The 9,460-nt window shown below is 34.9% G+C and overlaps 1 protein-coding gene across 5 annotated transcripts in view; it reads left to right on the forward strand.

Moving 5' to 3' along the window:
• The first annotated feature begins 608 nt into the window (after positions 1-608).
• LOC115246098 (SH3 and multiple ankyrin repeat domains protein 3) overlaps positions 609-9,460 on the forward strand; it is a 129,359-nt gene continuing 120,507 nt past the window's right edge. For 3 of the 5 annotated variants that reach the window (XM_029824707.1, XM_029824703.1, XM_029824706.1), the window contains exon 1: positions 609-1,830. The gene's annotated coding sequence lies outside the window, so the exon portion shown is untranslated. The remainder of the gene's footprint in view (positions 1,831-9,460) is intronic. The other 2 variants (XM_029824708.1, XM_029824709.1) reach the window with 2 other exon arrangements.

Raw genomic sequence — 9,460 nt, forward strand, 5'->3', positions numbered from 1 at the left:
ATTAAAAAATATATACGCTAATCGCATTCTATTTAAATATTGTACTTTATTTAATAACTAGATCTTTGGTATGTTAGAATTATATTAAAATGTATTACGATGAGACATCCGGCATTAGAAATATTAAAAGGAATATTGAATACGATGTTAAAACATGAATATGTATTTAAGCTGAATGTAAATTTGATACTCGATTGAAGGATGCCTTACATCGTTTACACATCGATATAAAAGTCTCTTTATTAACAAGTGTTCATAAAGATTTATTTGAAGTTCTTGCTTCATTACGAGAAATTTACGGAAACTTTTGCTTTGGAATCTTTTTATTTAACAATATACAGTGGGCCTTGCGTTCTTTCTCACAAGGATTGACAGTTTACTTTGTTACTCTCGATATAAATGGTTCTCTCGATATACATACATATATACATACTTGTTTTATTGTTTGAATCTAAAACGAAAATTAATGTGTCAAATTTTATTATATATTTGCGTTTTTAAAGTCTTAATTCTATACATTTTTTTCTTCCTCTCTCTCTCTCTCTCTCTCTCTTTTAATCATGTATGGAATATATTAATCTTGGACAAAACATAAATATATTTAAAATTTTGTTGTAATTCCGAACATCCCCACGTGCATATGAAACACTGCTCTAAATTTTCCTTTTGTATTTTTTAAAGCATTTTCTTCGAAAAAAAATATATATCCACTCCATATATTAATGTGTGATCAATAAACAATGATCGTTAAAAGTATTAAAAGTATTATTAAAACGTAAAGTCCAATACGTTTTCTCTTACATATATTTTTTTGATCAAGTTGGACATTTATTGTACATTATTTGTATATTAACATTTTAATGAAATTTCCTCATACTGCCATTGATGACGATTTTTGTCACTTTAACATTCCTCGTTCTCGAAGAAGTTTACCTTCATCCCGTGACACGCTCGCAACGCTTGCACACACCACCGCTCTCTGCAATTCTCAGAAAGTATCAAATCTCAAAGCTCGTAGGCGCGCGGTAAACAGCTATATTACGGTATTTTTCAACGGCCCTTCTCGCGTGCATGTCGGAAAATGGTACTACGAGGAATTCTCATTGAGATAACGATACGACGGACCGTCGTAAAAGAGGGTTGTACGCACATATATCGCGAGAGAGAAAGAGAGGTACAAGGAAGGAGGAGAAGAGGGAGAGAGAGAGAGAGAGAGAGAGAGAGAGTCGTTTATGAGCTGGGTAGAGATGCGAGATAGAAAATTTCTACGCGCGATTTCGTTGTGGTTTTTCTTTTTTTTTCTTTTTTTCAGGAGACGCTCACAGTTGTATTATGTCGCATTCAGCCGCGCGTAGCGAGCACGCGCCGATCGAAATTTGACGTTTGTAGCGGCGCGCGAGCTTCGGTCGGCTTCCGCGGACGGCGTCGCCGTCGACATCTCTCGACTCGCGTGTGCGGGCGATCAGTCAGTCGGGAGCGCGAGTTCAGTCTGGTAAGACGCGTCGTCCATCGTCCGTTCGCCGGTTCGCGGCGTCGTTCCGGCGTCTCACGTTTTCCATTTCGTTTCGGTAACGTCAAACGCGCGCGCACGCATCACGTCGCGGTTCGTCGCAGATCGAGGTGTCGTCCGTGATAAAGTGCCCGCGGATCTGTGTATTATGTTCACCTATCACTTGAGATAAAGTGTCATCGGACATAACGGAGCCCAGTCTCTTCTCACGCGAGGGAGGAATCGAACAGCGGAGTCTCATCGCGCCGAGGAAAGGTGGTCCCCACCACGTCAAACCTTTCAAACTTCTTCGAGACACGGTTGATTTTCTATCGCTTCTGGTGAGTGTCTAGCAAATGTGGCTGTTGTTTCCTCGACGTTGTCGCCGTGAACGGACAAGAGCGAGTCTCTCGCAGCTGTCACGCACTCCGCGAGAGCGACTGTCGGCCTGTGGCTCTTATCGAGCCGACGCCGTGCACGACGGCGCGACGAAATTGATTTTGAGCGCGCGCACTGCGGGCGATCCTTGATGTACTCTTTCAAGTACTCGGCCATAATGTAGGATTGTATTCGAAGAAAATATTCGTTTGACACAAGTTCGCGACGCGATCGAATCGTTAGCTATTCTTTACTTCATACTTTTATCGTTAATAAAACGAGAATTATTCGTAGTGTTTTTTTTTTTTTTGCGATCGAGTCGCTTTTAATATTTACATATACATTCTTATATATACGCATATATTTATCTATTTTTGTACTCGTGATTTTTATCACGTATCTATTTTTCTCTCGAACAGTATGATTAAATACCTATATGTATTGAATTCAAGAGCTCAAAGAAAGAAAATTTTCAATGCAATAATATATAACAGAATAATCATAAGGTTTCTGTGAAGGCATAACATTCTAACGAGATAAGTCCAGCGTAAATCTCCGTAAGCCTTGTATACTTTAAGTCTAAGACATTCCCTTTATCATGTCATTTATCCGAGGCTTAATACCGTAATTCAGATCGAGGATTAAACTCGGAATGTTGTTAGGATTAGAGTCTCTCCTAACCTGCTATTTATTTCGGAGAAATCGAGATTTATCACCGTAAGATTACGTGCGATACAACCCGCTCGTTCCACGGGATAATTCTTCGCCGTCGCGTTTACATTGTAAAACGCGAATTTCTTGGCGGTGCGCTGTGCATTGGCCGCGTTTTCTAGAAAGGCAACACACACGTGCGATGTTTTCCCTGGACGCGCGTTCGACAACAGGTTTTCGCGCACGTAAGCGTCGCATCTCGCTTACGTAACGCGCGTCGAAGGTTGCTCGATCGCGCGAAATGATTCTCGGGGGAGTATCCTTACGTTCTAACCCCTGCCGAGAGCATCCTGCCGATCCGAAATTCTTTGTGTATCTGTGAATATTTAAAGATTGTTTTTTAAAAGACGCGTTTTAGTCCTTTCCACTTTACAATGGCATTGTGCTATTTTTTTACGGCCTTTCATAGATCGGTTCCGATAAATGGAAAATGAACTTTTGTAATATTTGAATCGAATCAAAGAACAGGAAACAGTCCTTTCGATCTTTCCTTCTTTTAAGTCTTAATTTTTCTGTTAAAGGTAGCGTTATTTTATTAAAAAATTTCTCTAGCTAGCACAATTACAGTTCAAATATTCAAATTTTATATCACCGTTATTGATTTAAGATATATAGTATGAGATATATAATAACAAATTTCATGAATTCTATTACAAAATAATATTTCCCAGGAGCGATTTTTCAAATGTTGATGAATAACAATTTCGATTGAACGTATTAGTGCGTGTTAAAAATCATTGTATGTGTGTATCAAAACTTGCGGCACAATATGCATCCAATCAACTTTACTATGATTTTGTTTATTATTTTATTCGACGCTTGGAATTAATTAAAATATAATTTTCGGATTTAATTATTCTAAAATATTTACAAATTGCTCAGGTATTATTTCGCGATGTAGACATTAAAAAAAGTTTTTCCTACTTAATCTTTTTTAAAAATATATTTGAGAATATTCGCGTGATAATAAAGGTGGAATTGTGTATTCGATACTATATTCGGGATTTTAAAAGATATAAGGACACGGAATCTATAATATATTGATTACAGTCTTGCGACACGCGTAATTATGATACAATCGTCTTTGGCGGCACAGGCGTTAACAAACGTGAGCAATTTGCCGCGTTTGCAGAAACGACATCGACGCAAATAATCAATAATGACTCTTGCCTCAAACAAACACGTGTGCGATGCCGTCTCTTGATGTCGCCGCGTTAAACATTCCGTGCGAGCGTGATTTCGTCGGCGTTTTCTGTGTTTTATCTGTGTGACGGTTATTCCACCAGACATGCTGCTAATTGGCAGCGTAGAGAAAATACGATTCACGCCATTCAGTGTTTCCACGCGAAACGGATATAACGTAATCTTACGCCGCAGGACTCTGTTATCTCGCGTCCAAGGACGCGAATTCCTCCATTGTTTCGTGCGGCCGATGTAAATAGGATTGAGAATCCAAATATGCTTCATCGTCGTCATCATCTTTATTCTGCATTGCGTTTTTTTGACGCATGGATAAATAAAATGTCCGTTTAGTATCTCGCGAAGATCTTTATTATATCGAGAATGATTAACGCTAATTTGTACGCACGTATATATTCAAGCCATTGTATGTTATGAGAAAAAGATAATAGAAAGAATCCGGGTCATTAGGGAAGAACAAAAGTAGACTCGCATTTCCGAGCTGCTGCTATCTCTAATTTGAATACTTCCTTTATTTAGAATGAATTAACTAAGTTATTTCCAATGCACGTTCTTGTGTTTATATCAAAGTTAAAATAATTCTAATAGCCAAGAAATAATATATAGCATTTATTAATTGGTTTTTAATTACCTTTGTAGAAATTTCTATGTATTTTAAGGGGAGGAGAGTGCTATTGTGAAATCATATCGTAAAACTATATATTTTTATATTCCTCTAAACGTTGGATTAACATATCCAAATAATGTTTTTCTTTTTTTTCTCATATAACATCATTTAGCTACATCACTTGATCGATGCTTTTTGCCGAGTAAGTTCTTTCGGGATTTTCATTATAATAAAGTTAAATTTTTCGGAGATTTTAATCATTCGTAACTTTTGATAAAATTACAATTTCTTTAAATTGCGCAAACCATCAAATCGTTTACTTATTTTTGAATAGAATAAAAAAATTATAACAATTGGACTAGTAGTTTCCGAGAAAAAAAATACATAAAGATCAAAGATTTATGATTGTATAGAAAAGCGCGTTTCAAAGATTTAAACGCTATTCTTTAATATATATATTTTTTTTGTAGTTAAACATATTTAAAAATTATTTTCTGTAACTCAAAATATTCAGGAAATTATTTACTTTTCTTTAAATGAAAATAAATTTGATATTGTAATTATTTTGAAGAGAGATTGTATTGTCTCTCCTTTAATCACTTCTCGCGAGTATTCTGAATTAATATCTATAAAGTTGTACATTGAAGTTTATTGGTATTTGCGCAAATACATATATCGCGCATATGACAAGTGGATATATGCCATTTGAATACATCGTGACATAAGATCGTTGATAATGTACTTGCATAAACATGCGACCCATTATCGTATTATATTAGAGCGACATTGTGCACATATCTGGTGAATCATACCGTTTCCTTCAAATTATATCTATTGATAATGCGTTAAAGGATACGCTAATTTCTCTTTCGTCATATCCGACTTTTTTATCGGTTTTCCTAACTATAGATCGTTCATGGAAATGTCAATTCATCAAATGACCGTTATATGATTTTATAATTAATTTTGTATTTGTTTCTTTTACGCGATATTTTATTGCCATTTTATTGATTTTATATAAACGCATTTATGCCGCTTCATGCATGATAAGAAATCTGTCGTATGAACTGTTAAACGTTATTGTGCAGAGAGCTTAATTTAGCTGTCCATGTTTGCACATTAACTATGTTTCTTCCGCGAAATAATATTTTTCGCAGCATAGTTCGATAAAAATTACACCATGTAGTGCAAAGGGTAAATAACATAGTAACACAAATGTTTGCACCGTAAAGAACCTTGTTATTCGCAATGCGTGACTAGGAATGAAATCACCTAATAATACTTCATTCATAATCGACATTTATTGCGATAAAATACGAAGAGATATAAAATATATCTCGTGAGCGTGTGTCAGATCGCGAAACTGTACTTACAATATTTACAACATCATGTTGCCTTGACTCGTGATCGCACTTAAACGCGATTCATTAACCGAGATAAGCAAAAACAAATGCATGTATTTCCCTCCTCGTTTGAATTATTAAGGACGCATAAAGCCCCGGTGAGCTTTCATTCTTTATATATCACAAAGCTTCTCTCGTCGGAACGGAATAAATCTACAGATGTTCAATAAAAACGAGATTTCTCGGTATTGCCATCGACTGCATAACGAGTACTTCATTAGCTTTTTCTTCTCTTTGTATTTCTCATAGAAACACTTTTTTCCTTTCCGATAATCATACAGCTTCGTGTTGCGCTCCCGCAAGCAAATATTACGTACGACTAATTTCCTGAGTGGCGCGCGCCGAGTTAATGGAGTTTTGCTTTTTTTTTTAAATCCGCATACGTTGAGTTCTTTGATTACGTTAAACCGGATTTTTTAATATGTTAGGAAATGGTTACCTTGTTTAGAGGTCTCAAGTGTGTCACTCATATAAAGTCAGAATTAGGTAATAAACTTTATAATAGACATAAATTTAAAATGTGTGTGTATGTAATATAATTATATAGTATATTTTTATATCATATATACAAAATTTAAGAAATTTTATATTTGTTATTATTATTTATATATACGTATAAAAAGAGTATATCGATTAAAAAAGGAAAGAGAACTGTAAAGAGGTGGAAAGAATATTAATCAATCTTCTCGTATAGACAAATTGACGATTCTTCGCTGTCATTTCGGAAAACAATTCAACTTTATTAATTTTGTAGACATAAACGCTCAATCCTTTCGATGTTTGGATCACAATTTCACATGAATATGTAGGTAAAAGGATTTATATTTTTATATTCCTCTAAACGTTGGATTAACATATCCAAATAATGTTTTTCTTTTTTTTCTCATATAACGTCATTTAGCTACATCACTTGATCGATGCTTTTTGCCGAGTAAGTTCTTTCGGGATTTTCATTATAATAAAGTTAAATTTTTCGGAGATTTTAATCATTCGTAACTTTTGATAAAATTACAATTTCTTTAAATTGCGCAAACCATCAAATCGTTTACTTATTTTTGAATAGAATAAAAAAATTATAACAATTGGACTAGTAGTTTCCGAGAAAAAAAATACATAAAGATCAAAGATTTATGATTGTATAGAAAAGCGCGTTTCAAAGATTTAAACGCTATTCTTTAATATATATATTTTTTTTGTAGTTAAACATATTTAAAAATTATTTTCTGTAACTCAAAATATTCAGGAAATTATTTACTTTTCTTTAAATGAAAATAAATTTGATATTGTAATTATTTTGAAGAGAGATTGTATTGTCTCTCCTTTAATCACTTCTCGCGAGTATTCTGAATTAATATCTATAAAGTTGTACATTGAAGTTTATTGGTATTTGCGCAAATACATATATCGCGCATATGACAAGTGGATATATGCCATTTGAATACATCGTGACATAAGATCGTTGATAATGTACTTGCATAAACATGCGACCCATTATCGTATTATATTAGAGCGACATTGTGCACATATCTGGTGAATCATACCGTTTCCTTCAAATTATATCTATTGATAATGCGTTAAAGGATACGCTAATTTCTCTTTCGTCATATCCGACTTTTTTATCGGTTTTCCTAACTATAGATCGTTCATGGAAATGTCAATTCATCAAATGACCGTTATATGATTTTATAATTAATTTTGTATTTGTTTCTTTTACGCGATATTTTATTGCCATTTTATTGATTTTATATAAACGCATTTATGCCGCTTCATGCATGATAAGAAATCTGTCGTATGAACTGTTAAACGTTATTGTGCAGAGAGCTTAATTTAGCTGTCCATGTTTGCACATTAACTATGTTTCTTCCGCGAAATAATATTTTTCGCAGCATAGTTCGATAAAAATTACACCATGTAGTGCAAAGGGTAAATAACATAGTAACACAAATGTTTGCACCGTAAAGAACCTTGTTATTCGCAATGCGTGACTAGGAATGAAATCACCTAATAATACTTCATTCATAATCGACATTTATTGCGATAAAATACGAAGAGATATAAAATATATCTCGTGAGCGTGTGTCAGATCGCGAAACTGTACTTACAATATTTACAACATCATGTTGCCTTGACTCGTGATCGCACTTAAACGCGATTCATTAACCGAGATAAGCAAAAACAAATGCATGTATTTCCCTCCTCGTTTGAATTATTAAGGACGCATAAAGCCCCGGTGAGCTTTCATTCTTTATATATCACAAAGCTTCTCTCGTCGGAACGGAATAAATCTACAGATGTTCAATAAAAACGAGATTTCTCGGTATTGCCATCGACTGCATAACGAGTACTTCATTAGCTTTTTCTTCTCTTTGTATTTCTCATAGAAACACTTTTTTCCTTTCCGATAATCATACAGCTTCGTGTTGCGCTCCCGCAAGCAAATATTACGTACGACTAATTTCCTGAGTGGCGCGCGCCGAGTTAATGGAGTTTTGCTTTTTTTTTTAAATCCGCATACGTTGAGTTCTTTGATTACGTTAAACCGGATTTTTTAATATGTTAGGAAATGGTTACCTTGTTTAGAGGTCTCAAGTGTGTCACTCATATAAAGTCAGAATTAGGTAATAAACTTTATAATAGACATAAATTTAAAATGTGTGTGTATGTAATATAATTATATAGTATATTTTTATATCATATATACAAAATTTAAGAAATTTTATATTTGTTATTATTATTTATATATACGTATAAAAAGAGTATATCGATTAAAAAAGGAAAGAGAACTGTAAAGAGGTGGAAAGAATATTAATCAATCTTCTCGTATAGACAAATTGACGATTCTTCGCTGTCATTTCGGAAAACAATTCAACTTTATTAATTTTGTAGACATAAACGCTCAATCCTTTCGATGTTTGGATCACAATTTCACATGAATATGTAGGTAAAAGGATTTTGATAACGCAATAGGATTTAGATTGGCTTCTTGGCGATTGATGTGCCATCATAGCAATACATGCCTAACATCACCGCGGGATTTAAATCTTTAATCATGCACGGTTAACGCCCGATAGCGGTTGCGGCACACGCCATTAAAGCCATTAAAGCCGCATTCAAACGACGTCGCACCGCATCCGTGAAACGCATCGTTTTCACAATACCGCGCGCTTTCCACAGTACATATTCGGTTATTCTTGCCGGTATTCTAGCAGAGGAATCGTTGGTTGCTCCCCTCTTTCTCGTTTCCACCGCCCCACACGCTTTCCTCGGTCCCAAAATCAATATAGGCGTCGCCGCCGTCGACGACGACGCGATCGACGCCGTACTGGTCAGGACTCTTCATCCTTTCCGCCGCATCTCCCTTGACGAGGGACGAGAACTTTCGCTCCACGTCTCTAACGAACCACGAGAATCGTGTTGTCGATTTCTCGAAAGTTACTGACGTTAATTAGTCGCTGCGGTCTCTACAGTTTCACGATTAAATTCTATATCTTAATTAGAAATCAAAAAATCAAGTTTGTGCTCATATTTCAATGATATAAAAAAAAACAAATAATCTCTATATCTGTTTTATTAAATTTTCTCTATTATATTAAATGTTTTTTTTCCATGTCTTTCTATTTCTCTCTCTCTCTCTTTCTCTTTCTCTCTCTCTCTCTTTCTCTTTCTCTCTCT

This window comes from Formica exsecta, unplaced genomic scaffold, assembly GCF_003651465.1.
Source record: "Formica exsecta isolate Colony F162 unplaced genomic scaffold, ASM365146v1 scaffold138, whole genome shotgun sequence".
Lineage (NCBI taxonomy): Eukaryota > Metazoa > Arthropoda > Insecta > Hymenoptera > Formicidae > Formica > Formica exsecta.